The 13,134-nt window shown below is 44.7% G+C and overlaps 1 long non-coding RNA gene across 1 annotated transcript; it reads right to left on the bottom strand.

The window, feature by feature from the left end:
- Positions 1 to 1,742: 1,742 nt before the first annotated feature.
- Positions 1,743 to 3,227, bottom strand: LOC109457369 (uncharacterized). Its single transcript, XR_002139007.3, has 3 exons — positions 3,102 to 3,227; positions 2,352 to 2,459; positions 1,743 to 1,867 (listed from the first exon to the last, which is right to left on the bottom strand). It is a non-coding gene; the product is annotated as an uncharacterized LOC109457369 (long non-coding RNA).
- Between the last annotated feature and the right edge of the window lie 9,907 nt (positions 3,228 to 13,134).

Below are 13,134 nucleotides of genomic sequence, written 5' to 3'. Positions count from 1 at the left end.
TGTTTCAATGGAGGGTATATTCTCTGTTTGCAGGATACACAATGCAATTTTATCACTAATATTAACCTGATTAGTTATTTGATTCCGATCCTCTGTATCCCTTAGTGACCTGCGGCTCATGGTGAAGCCTTGAACTGCTCCTTTATCTAGTGCAGTTCAGTTTATTTTTCTCTGGTCAGCTGGCCTTGTGAAAGGGTGATGTCAGAGTGTCGCTCCCATCTTTCCTGTCTTCACTCTGCACTAAGGTTGTGGATCTCGGTTCGGAACGCAGCTCAGAGAAAAGAAGAGTGGCAAGGTTACAGGCTCCCACCATCACCGGGCTTGAGCACAGGCCCAAGGTGGGACCTTCCGTCACTCTCTTGGGTCCACCTCTACCCTGAGTCCTCAGCCAAAGCGAAAATATTGGCCAGACCCTTCTGGGTCCTCTCGCTGACTTTGAAGAACATGCCCCTACTTACTATCAGGGAGATAGACAGGGGCTCTCAAGGTCTTTCTTAAGGTGTCACAGATATCTGAGTGTGTCTGGGAGACACTCTCGCCAATTTGCTCAAATCTGCCAAGTTCATTATAGACGACATGTTCTTCTCTTACTTGCTCTGTCATTTGGTCTCTGTGCCGCTGTTGTTCATCTGAGAGGTGTTGGAGGTCATTGGGGTTTTGACTCTGCCATCTTTTCCTCCTCATACCCATCTAAGCCAATTACTTCTGACTATTGCCACGTTCTCTGAAAGCCAGTAGCTGGATCCTCACTAAACTAAGAGACGATGTGTTGAAGTATATGACTCAAAAGCCATTAACTTTGTTGCTCCCTGGGGACACCTCAAAGGTCATTCTGAAACGAGTTCAGCGGGCAGCCCGTGTGCCTGCCGATGAGGACAGACAAGGCACGTGGAGATGAGAACACGGTGGCTTGAAATCATAAGTCTCGAGGACAGTTCCCAGTTGTATCTCACACAGGCAATTTGGTGTGGCCTCTAGGTAAGCAGCAACCAGGCTTTACTGCTTTAATAACATTCCTTTTATTTTCCTGAGCAACATCAGGGAGTCTGTTGAGTTGTACATAAGCACGGTATTCTCAAATGTTCTTTGCTTTTCCTTTAATGTTTTATATTTCTCTTTCTCATTTTGTTCTTTTTGTTCCGTCTCATGATCCTGTGACAAATTTGTAAGCACCAGTAAATATTTTGTCCAGGAAATATTTTTTATAACTTTTTCCCTTTTCCTTTGAATAAGGCCTTATTGTTCTTTCTTTAACCATAACTCTTACCTTCTCATAGTCTTTTACAAAACAGAGGGAGCTTCTATTTACTTAAACTGGCAATGATTACACAAAACATTCTTTGTGTGTGTTAGTCAGGTTTCACTAGGTTATGCTGCGGAACAAACAACCCCAAGGTCTTAGAGGCTAACCACCACAATGGTTTATTTCTCATACTACATATGAGATGCAGATCTGCTCCAAGTCCACTGCATTCTGGATCCAGGCTGCAGGAAGAAAGAGAAGATCAAAGTGCAAAAGGGACAAGCTCACCAAATCTGATCCCTTTTAAAGGGTTTTCCCAAGAGCCCACCCCTTCCTGGTTCAGGGATATTCACTCAGGCAGTGACTCCAGCACCATGCTTCTGCAGTGTATGGCAGCCAGCAATACTGAGAGGCCAGGAGCTTCCCCCAGCATCCCCACCTTTGGTGATTTTGTATCTCAGTGCCTCCACTGAGACACCTCCCTGTGAATAGCTTTCCCTGGCAACACAGGTAGCCATTTTCTGAGAAGTTCCAGAGGACAGATTTCCCGCAAGTTCCAGCAGCACAGAGCACAGTGACTTCTCTGCCACAGGCAGGCCGTCCAACAAAATCTGGATCTCAGCCCTGTGGGGAGAGAAAGGGAGAGAGGAACACTTTATCTCAGCCCTAAGAGTAGTAGCCACTCCTTATATCAGCTAGGTTACTCCTGTATTCTTCAGAGTTCTCTTTGCTTCTTGCTAGCCAATCCTTCATTACCACAATCCCCTATTATAGTTAATAATTCTTTATATTAAGCTTTCCCTAGTCAAATCACCAAGTGGTTTTACTCTCCTGACTGAATCCAGACTAATACGTTTTGGCTCACAACTCATTGGCCAGGACCAGCTGCCAGTGCTGGGAAATGTGGCTCTTTAGCTGGGAAAGTGGCCACTTCAGGGAACCCAGGGTTCTGCTAATAAGGAAGAAGGAGAGATGAGGTCTTCTGCACGCAACAGGCAGGGTCTCCCTTAATAGCAATAGATATTGATAAGGACGCCTCCCAAAGCTCCAAACTTCTCTGTTTTCTAGGACAAGTCTCTTGACCACACCCATCAGTGAAAATCCCCACCTCTCACGTCTCCAGGTGAAAACTGCTGCCTGCCCAGTCTCTAGGCTCATTTCACACCATCCTCCCAAACACTATGGTTCTCTTCCCTTGAAAATTCCTCGATGCAATCTATTGGAAAAGGATTAAATAAGTGGAAACAAATTCAACAAACATGATTTGCTCTACAGTGGACATTACACAGACTGAATGTCCTACAGTGTCCCCTAGTCTTTAAAAGGCCCCCAATCCCTCCAGCCTCTGAGTCTGCTAGATAGTGGTCTCATTGGCACTCCACGTGCTGTGACCCATGTCGTTGCTGCTTCCCTGACCATTTGCGCCCCGCTTCCCTACAGGGGACTGATCCTGTGTCTGTCCCTTGCAGGCCCCTGCCCAGTCACCCTGGCCCCCACTGGCAGGGAAGAAAATCCCCTCCCTTCTCAGGACAAATCCCAGAGCTCTCAGAGCACGAGCCTATAACACAGACATTATGGTTCCCCATTCCCTCCTCTAACTGAAGCACAAGTACCCGCCATGATGGAAACAGGAGGTGGTGACAGTGATGTGCTGTGTGACCTTGGGCAGGTCACTGCCTCTGTAACAACCCTCTCCTTAGAGGGGTTTTGTGAGCCTTAATGAGAAGAAAATAAATGAGTCATGCTTGTCACAGTGCCTAGCACACAATAAACTCTCAGAAAATGCTAGTTGGGGGCATTATTACTATTATTATTTTAATAGCTCCTGGCTAGTTCTTCAGAAAGAGGGGTCTCTCACCTCAGGAGTGGGTCATCTCTGGCTTAGGAAACTCCAAGTGAGTTCTGACAGCTTTGATGTCCTGGGGCATCCAGAGAAGTCACTCTGAAGGGACAGCGGGGAGAGCAGGAGGCAGGCAGCTTAAGCAGCGAAGCTCTTCTGGTAGATATTAGCTTGAATTCACAGAAAGCGTTAGCGACATCGTCTCAGAAATGCAGACGCTGCATTGAAAGTGCAGAGTGCAGCGCCATCTGCTGGCCACGTATTGGAATGTTATGGCTGGGGGGGAAAAACGTATATATCTGGCTACCCAGCATGCAGGGTTAACCACGCAGATGCCAGGCCCACACTCTCACGGGTACTGGGGGTGTCTACATGTTTATCGAGTCCCCCAGGAGATTCTCGTGCAGTGCTCCCCACCTCTTTCCATGAGGGGACCCTATTTTTAAAGCTGTGAACAAAATGTTCACAATGATGTGATGCACTGAGATGTATTCCTGCCCAAAACACCGAACCCGAATCTATGAGGAAACAACAGATAAACCTGAAGAAAGTGACTGACTTATACTCTTCAAAAATGTCAAGGTCATGAGAGCCAAAGAAGACTGGGGACCTGCCATTGACTCAAGGAGAATAAGGAGACAGGACAACTGAAGGCAATATATGATACAAGACTTTCGTTTGCTATACAGAATGTTATAGGACACTTGACAAAATCTGAATATGGCCTGCAGACAACAGAATTGTATCAGTGTCAATTTCATGATTTTGATCATTATACTGTGACTGTATAAGAGAATGTCCTTGCTTTTAGGGAATACACACTGAAGTACTTAGGGGTAAAGAGCCATCAGGTATGCATGTGATTTGCAAACAGCTCAGGAAGGGAAAAAAAAAAAAAAAAAAAAAAAAAAAAATATATATATATATATATATATATATATATATATATATATATATACACACACACACACACGGTACATAGTTTTGGTGAAGGGTATTCAGAAATCTTTGAACTGTTTCTTGCAACTTTTCTTAACAGTCTGAAATTATACTAAAATAAGATGATGAAATTTTTTTCACAGCCCTCCTGAGAAAATTAAGTGACATAATGCCACCATAATTCAGTTACACATTAAAACAGTAACACCTCACCTTTTTATGGAACCCTTAGTAGGTGCCAGACATGTGCTAATTACTTTTCATGGTTTATCTCATTTAATCTTCACAGCAATCCTATAAGAGAGAGGCTATACCCCTGCCCCAATTTTCAGATGAGGAAACCTTCACCTCAGAGAGGTGAAGTGACCTGCCCAAGGTCACACAGCTCGTAAGTGATGGAACTGGGATGGTTACTCTGAATCCCGAGTCATAAACAACCAACTAACAGTACATAGGGTCCACAAAACTAGATGACAGGCTCCTCATTATTCCTCATTGAAAGGACTAGGGACCATCCTGCAGCTGCCAGATTAAACTTGTAAACAATATAAACAGAGCCATTTTAAAATGGAGTTGGAGCTGCCATGCCAGAGGAACTGCCTTGCACGTCTTAAGCCTCAAACCTTTGGAAGATTAAAACAGGGCAAAATAACCTTTGGACTGGACCTAAAGCAACCTAGAGCCCCAAGGAACTGTTTGCAAAGAGAACGAGAAAGCAGATATTATAACTATATACCGAACTGATAACTAGTGGACTGAAAATTAAAAACATTGTTTAGAATTAGTGTCAGGATGTTATAGAAATGACTTCCTTCTATTGATGTAATTAATTGTCTCCCTTCCCTTTCTCATAAATACCCCTTGCCTTTGTCTCCTAACCAAAACACTGTTTGGGCTTCTGCCTGAATCAGTGCTTCTTAAATAGCTATTCTATATATAAAAATATATATATATACACACACATACACACACACACACACACATATATATATATATATATATATATATACATATATATATATATATACTTGACATATCTATATATCTATATTTAGATATCTATATATATCTAGGATAGACGTAGACATAGATATAGATATCATGCAAAAGCTTGTTCCTCTCACTTTGGCCTTTTCTTTTTCGGTTAACAAACTAACTCTACAGTCTCCTCTGAACATGCCTGGGCTTTGGCTCTGCCTCTGCCTTTGCTGTTGCTCCTGGGTGCCCTTCTGTTTCCAATGTCCCTCACCTACTTCCTCTTCCTCCATAGCAGTTCCTTCCCAAGGTCTCTACCTGGGAGGGCTCCCTCCCGCCTCTGCAGTCCCAGTTTTATACCTGTCCCCTCTCTCAGAGACTATCCCACTCTCCGCCTGCTGCTATCATTCCTTTGGCAGAGGCAGTAGAGTGTAGCTATTGCTAGCTCCAGCTCTGGGCTCAGACAGGCCTGGATTCAAAGCCCAGCTCTACCATTTACTGGCTGTGTGCTCTTGGGCAAGTCACTTCACCTCTCTGATCAACTTATAAGTAAATCAGAACTATTATAACCCAACTCATTATAAAGAGAAAGTGAGCTGAGCTATAACAAAACCTTTCATGTAATATCTGTGAAGCAGCAAGAACCTAATATATGTTAGCTACTATTCTTATGTCCTATCTTCATAATGACCGTTTTAAATATTTTTCAGATAAATTAGTTATAAGCATATGTCAAAGTTTTATTTTAATCTTGCCACAAAGCCAAGTCAGCGTTCTCTTTTGTTAAGGACATTTTATAGGAAAAGAGAATGGTTGGATAATCACTATTAAAATGAATGCAAGACAAAGAATGTCTGATAATCAGCTGAGTGTTTGGGTAGCTGATTTCCCCAAAGAGGTTTTAATCTTGTTAAAGTTTATCAGAAAATTGCTTAAGCATTTATCAAGAATGTTAATTTCCTCCCAGAAGGAGGGTTGGAATTGCATCAAGCAAGAGGGTTCTCTGCCACACTGTGATTGGGACTCTTTTCTTAAACACATCCATAATCATCAAGACTGACATTTCTTGAGGCCTCACTGTGCACCAGCCTGGAGCTGTGTGGGGACAGAGTCCCAGAGAGTAGTTTCCAGGCTCTCGGCCTCACATGGAAAGGTGCTGGCTCGGGTAGTAGATGGCCATCAGCTGTGACTAGTTGGCCATCAGCTGTTACCGGATAGCCATTAGCCACTGATATAACTGCCGTGGCTAAACTAGCAAGCGCGGACTGTGGATTGCGGATTGCAGAGAGGCAGATTGCAGCTAGCAAGTGAGGTCGGTTGGCAGAGAAGAGGACAGCAGGTTGCGGATCCTGTGGCACCTGCTTCCTGTGTCTCCAACCCAGCCGCCAGCGAGACTATAGTGGTATGACTCCCCTATCTATGGCTCCGTGGGTGTCCCTTTCAGGCCTCACCATATCCTGCGTTCTTGTGCAGGACGCGGGATCAGACACCCCGCATGACAAGCTGCCTCACAGGCCTAGCCTTGAAGCACATCCTGGATGCACGTCGCCATTGCCCACCCCCGCTCCCACTTAGCACATTTCCACTTAGTTCAGGGTCAGACTAGGCAGGTAACTACTAAATACTGATGGAATGGATGAATGGGAATAGTGGCCATCAGACCTTTACACAATGGGACACACATCCTACTTGTCCTTCACACCATCAAGAAGGAAATAAATGGGTTTCTGAGAGTAGAAACCACCTCCTGCTCCCTCAGTGTAGTGGGGTGTAAGTAGGTGCTATTCAGGAGAACGTCCAATACCACTGAGTCAGCCATATTTATGTGGGCACCTTTTTCTCAAAGGACCTCTTGATTTAGACTCTCAGGAGGTTAATCCTCAAAGGTAAATTTTTGTCTCTACTGGGCCAACAGTGACTCTATGTACTACGAATTAATTTAAAAAAAAACAAACAGATTCTATATTTGTCACGTGAACAGCATAGTTACTTTTCATGGGTTTCTTTGTGTGTATTTTAATAGTGTTTATTGCTAAATGTAAGTATTTAAATTTTTATAAATTTTATAAATTAAATCTGTAAACCTACTTAGAGTTTCTTCATTTTGGCCAGGGGCAGAGTCACAGAGTTGCACAATCATCCCCATTAATCTAATTCCAGAACATTTTCATAGCCTGCAGAATAAATACTCACAACAGCATAACCCAAAACAATTCTGAGCCTTTTCACAAGTTCAGACCTTTTCCGTTTGGGGACTTCTGGACTATTAATAAATGAAGAAATGCAAATATTTTACTGAAAGAATGCCACGGGAAACACAGTGTCAGCTTTTGCCATTCCAAAATGGAATTATGCAACAGGACAAAAACCTTGCAAGGCAGAGTTCTCCAAATTCTTTTTTCTCATCCTTATTATCAGTAAGCAAACTTGGAGAATCTGTTCCCATAGAATTTTTCAGGGCTGTGGACTAGATATTTCTGTCCACCATTAAGGCTTAGCTGGAGTCAGGAAGAATAAAGATATAATTAGGAGTCACAAAAGAAAAGCCTGCTGCATTATGACCTTGGGGGATTGAGGAAGGAGAGGAAGCATAGAGAAGGAGACAGCAAAAGGCGAGGATGGGTGTCTTATTTCCCTTCTGCGGACTTTCTTTTTTCTTATTTTCCATTCCACAGTTTCCATTCTGTGATCTTTGGCTCGCAGGGAAAAAGGGAAAGTGCATTAGAGGAAACACTGAGGACAAGGAGGGGAACCGCTGACTCTGCTTGTCATTTAACACTCTAACAGGGGCCACCTCTTGGACTATCTTCTGCCCTAACCTGTACTATAGCCAGGAGAAGTGGTCAGGCAGAGGCAGATGTCTTAGTTAGCTCAGGCTGTCATAACAAAGTATCACAGACTGGGTGGCTTACACAACAGAGTTTGTTTCCTCACAGCTCTGGAGGCTGGGAAGTCCAAGATCAAGGTTGCCAGCCAATTTGGTTTCTGGTGAGGGTTTCTGGTTTCTCTTCCTGGCTTGTCGATGGCTGCCTTCTCACTGTGTTTTACATAGGAGAGACAGAGAGAGAGAGATTGGGGGTTAGGCTTCAACATATGCATTTTGAGGTTACACAACTCAATCCAGAGCGGGAGGCCTTGGACTTTACTTTCCCTGAGCTGCCTGGGGATCCTGAGTAGTGTAAGCACACCCAGCGATGGCTGTGGAGCTGGCTGGAGAGCTTGCTAATAGGGACCACAGTACCAGAGTGAGGTCCAGATCTGCCCTCTGCTTAAAATCCAGCAGACGCCATGGCGAATTGCAAATGTTTATTAAGAGAATCAGTTGGTCTGTGTCTTCTTTTTGCGAGTACCCCGTGAGTGTCCCAAGTTCTCAGCCTCCAGGAGTTATCCTTTCGATGAACAGCAGGTGTTGCCCTTTCATTGAACATCCACTGAGTATCACCAGCCCCCAGATGTGCAGGAAATCCCATCGAGAGACCAGCCCATGCTCACGTGTTCCATCCTGCAGCTGTTCGTGTGTCTTTTCTCTGAACGGCTGCATTGCTCCAGGCCTTTGTGGTCACCTTCTGCCACGTCTTCACCTCTCCTCCCAGTGGCTGTTCTTTTCCGAAGCCGTTTTGCTTCAAACACCCTTATGATCAGCTGAGGCTGCCTCCAGGCCGGCAGATTCCAAACTGATAATATTCTGGAGCTTGATAATCTTCCATCTTCTTTGGTGATCCACCAAGTGGTCTCACAACCCAGCTGGGTACTTAGACTGAATCCTAGCAGCTTCTGAGGTGTTGGTTTGTAGGCGAGAAAGGATGGGCGCGATAGGGAGGAAGAGAAGACGGTGGAAAGCGAGAGAAGACAGAAAAGAGGAAAAGATATTACAACTTAACCTAACTTAACTCAAATTTGAACTTGCATCCAAATCCGCTAGAAGGATTGTTAAAGCACAGGTTTCTAGGCCGCACCCCAGAGTTTGCGATTCAGTAAGTTTGGGGTGGAGACCAAGACTTCTCATTTATAACCAGTTCCCAGGTGATGCTCATGCTGCTGATCAAGGACCACACTCTGAGGACCACTGACCTCAGCCAAAACCAGCCTGGAGACCATGTATCCCTTTCGGGTACCGTGTTTTGCTCTTTATATTAGGTAGGCAGATATGCTTGTTCCAAAATATCCTTGCAGCCAACAGCCAAGTCCACCTGCTTGGTCAGACCGTACGTAGCAAGATGTCCAACAAATCCCTGAAGAAGCTAACGAGCAACTTGGATCCAACTGTTTATTGTCTGTCAGAGGAAAGGCATCCATGCTTGTAACAGCCTTTGGTCACTTTGCTGGGCTCCGTGGCCAGAATAAAGCACCTTGAAGGGAAGAGTGGCCATCACGTCCCAGGCCTTTGCACCATGTGGGACACACACCCTCTACTGTCCTTCACACCATCAAGATGGGAATAAACGGGTTGCTGAGAATAGAAACCATCCCCTGATCCCTCAATGTCGTGGGGTGTAAGTAGGTGCTAGTCAGTCACGACATAGTTAGACATCTTGATGGCATCTGAGGTCATAGCTCCACACGCTTGTGAGGCAGAAGAAAGCTCAGGCCAGAGTTTGGAATCTGCCAACCTGGAGGCAGCCTCAGCTGATCATAAGGGTGTTTGAAGCAAAACGGCTTCGGAAAAGAACAGCCACTGGGAGGAGAGGTGAAGAAGTGGCAGAAGGTGACCACAAAGGCCTGGAGCAATGCAGCCGTTCAGAGAAAAGACACATGAACAGCTGCAGGATGGAACACGTGAGCATGGGCTGGTCTCTCGATGGGATTTCCTGCACATCTGGGGGCTGGTGATACTCAGTGGATGTTCAATGAAAGGGCAACACCTGCTGTTCATCGAAAGGATAACTCCTGGAGGCTGAGAACTTGGGACACTCACGGGGTACTCGCAAAAAGAAGACACAGACCAACTGATTCTCTTAATAAACATTTGCAATTCGCCATGGCGCCTGCTGGATTTTAAGCAGAGGGCAGAGCTGGACCTCACTCTGGTACTGTGGTCCCTATTAGCAAGCTCTCCAGCCAGCTCCACAGCCATCGCTGGGTGTGCTTACACTACTCAGGATCCCCAGGCAGCTCAGGGAAAGTAAAGTCCAAGGCCTCCCGCTCTGGATTGAGTTGTGTAACCTCAAAATGCATATGTTGAAGCCTAACCCCCAATGTGGCTGTATTTGGAGTAAGGGAGTATTGAGGTTAAATGAGGTTATAAGGGTGAAGCTCTAATCCAGTAAAGTTAGCGTCCTTATAAGAAGAGGCACCAGGCGAGGGAGGCGCTCTCTCTCTCTCTCTCTCTCTCTCTCTCTCTCTCTCTCTCTCTCTCTCTCTCTTTATCTCTCTCTGTCTCTCCTATGTAAAACACAGTGAGAAGGCAGCTATCGGCAAGCCAGGAAGAGAAACCAGAAACCCTCACCAGAAACCAAATTGGCTGGCAACCTTGATCTTGGACTTCCCAGCCTCCAGAGCTGTGAGGAAACAAACTCTGTTGTGTAAGCCACCCAGTCTGTGATACTTTGTTATGACAGCCTGAGCTAACTAAGACATCTGCCTCTGCCTGACCACTTTTCCTGGCTATACTACAGGTTAGGGCAGAAGATAGTCCAAGAGGTGGCCCCTGTCAGAGTGTTAAATGACAAGCAGAGTCAGCGGTTCCCCTCTTTGTCCTCAGTGTTTCCTCTAATGCACTTTCCCTTTTTCCCTGCGAGCCACAGATCACAGAATGGAAACTGTGGAATGGAAAATAAGAAAAAAGAAAGTCTGCAGAAGGGAAATAAGACACCCATCCTCGCCTTTTGCTGTCTCCTTCTCTATGCTTCCTCTCCTTCCTCAATCCCCCAAGGTCATAATGCAGCAGGCTTTTCTTTTGTGACTCCTAATTATATCTTTATTCTTCCTGACTCCAGCTAAGCCTTAATGGTGGACAGAAATATCTAGTCCACAGCCCTGAAAAATCCTATGGGAACAGATTCTCCAAGTTTGCTTACTGATAATAAGGATGAGAAAAAAGAATTTGGAGAACTCTGCCTTGCAAGGTTTTTGTCCTGTTGCATAATTCCATTTTGGAATGGCAAAAGCTGACACTGTGTTTCCCGTGGCATTCTTTCAGTAAAATATTTTCATTTCTTCATTTATTAATAGTCCAGAAGTCCCCAAACGGAAAAGGTCTGAACTTGTGAAAAGGCTCAGAATTGTTTTGGGTTATGCTGTTGTGAGTATTTATTCTGCAGGTTATGAAAATGTTCTGGAATTAGATTAATGGGGATGATTGTGCAACTCTGTGACTCTGCCCCTGGCCAAAATGAAGAAACTCCAAGTAAGTTTACAGATTTAATTTATAAAATTTATAAAAATTTAAATACTTACATTTAGCAATAAACACTATTAAAATACACACACGGGCCGGCCCGGTGGCTCAGGCGGTTAGAGCTCCGTGCTCCTAACTCTGAAGGCTGCCGGTTCGATTCCCACATGGGCCAGTGGGCTCTCAACCACAAGGTTGCCAGTTCAATTCCTCGAGTCCCGCAAGGGATGGTGGGCTCTGCCCCCTGCAACTAAGATTGAACACGGCACCTTGAGCTGAGCTGCCTCCCCGGATGGCTCAGTTGTTGGTTGGAGCGTGGGCTCTCAACCACAAGGTTGCCAGTTCAATTCCTCGACTCCCGCAAGGGATGATGGGCTGTGCCCCCTGCAACTAGCAACGGCAACTGGACCTGGAGCTGAGCTGCGCCCTCCACAACTAAGACTGAAAGAACAACAACTTGAAGCTGAACAGAACCCTCCACAACTAAGATTGAAAGGACAACAATTTGACCATTGTTCCCCAATAAAGTCCTGTTCCCCTTCCCCAATAAAATCTTTAAAAAATAATAATAATAAAATAAAATAAAATACACACACACACACACACACACACACATACACACACACAAAACCATGAAAAGTAACTATGCTATTCACGTGATAAATATAGAGACTGTTTTTTAAAAAATTAATTCATAGCACATAGAGTCATTGTTGGCCCCGTACCTTTGAGGATTAACCTCTTGAGAGTCTAAATCAAGAGGCCCTTTGAGAAAGAGGGGCCCACATAGATACCACCCTTTTCCCACCGTTGCCCACCCCTACCTTGCTAAGGTTATGTTGGGGTTATGGAATGCTGTGTTAAGTGTTATAAATGCAGATCATAGGGAAGTAGCCACCAAAATGGACTGAATTTTATTCGAAATTGTTTTTTAAAAATCTAAATTTTATAATTAGAAGAGTATGTGATGATTCTTGCCCACCCCTCTTTAGAACAATACCTATTTTCTCAATCTTACATGCGTACAGGTCTCTTCCCCACAAGTTTTAATGTTTCTTTACTAATAAAATTCAAGAAATAAGGGAATTGGAACATCTGTTGGAAAATGAACTGTGGTAGCCAGTCTTTAAGATGGAAAGGGGCCAACCTCTCTCCCTGGGTTAGTGTAAGGCTTTGTGGAATTTAGATATTGTCCAAAGAGATATGGGGAGCCATTAAAGTGTTTTAAACAAGGAAGTGATATAATCATGAACATTTTTAAAAGGATGACTCTGGCTGCCACATGGCAAATAGGCTCTAGGGGAGCAAGAATGGAACCAGGAAGACTAAATAAGAAGTTATTTGCCATAGTCCAAGTAAGAGATATAGTGGTAGCATGGCTGGGCTGTGGTAATGGTAGGAAGTGGTCAGATTCTGAACACGGGCACTGATAGAATTTGCTAATGGATTGGAGTGGGGTCTTCTTCCCCCTGAGTATCTGGCTTAATTGCAGGATGGATGTGTGATAGAGCCATTTGAGATTCCTACTAGTGGTCCAAGTGGAGATGTGAGGTAGAAATTTGGCGCTACGAGTCTGGAGCTCAAGGGAGAAGTAGGAGCTGGAAATATAATGTGGGATCTTCTACATATAGAAGATATTTAAAGCCAAGATACTTGATGAGGTCACCTAGGAAGTGAGAGAAGAGAGGAAAGCCAAGGCGGGAGCCCGGGACTATCCAATATTTAGAGGTTGGGAAGAGGAGCAGGTGTGAGCAAAGGACCCTGAGAAGAAATGGCAAATGAGGTAGGAGGGCATTCAGGAGA

Source organism: Rhinolophus sinicus, chromosome 13, assembly GCF_057876585.1.
Source record: "Rhinolophus sinicus isolate RSI-liver-muscle chromosome 13, RSI-T2T, whole genome shotgun sequence".
NCBI classification, from domain to species: Eukaryota; Metazoa; Chordata; class Mammalia; order Chiroptera; family Rhinolophidae; genus Rhinolophus; species Rhinolophus sinicus.
The sequence above is the reverse complement of the archived record's forward strand: the minus strand, read 5'-3'. Positions and strand labels throughout refer to the sequence as shown.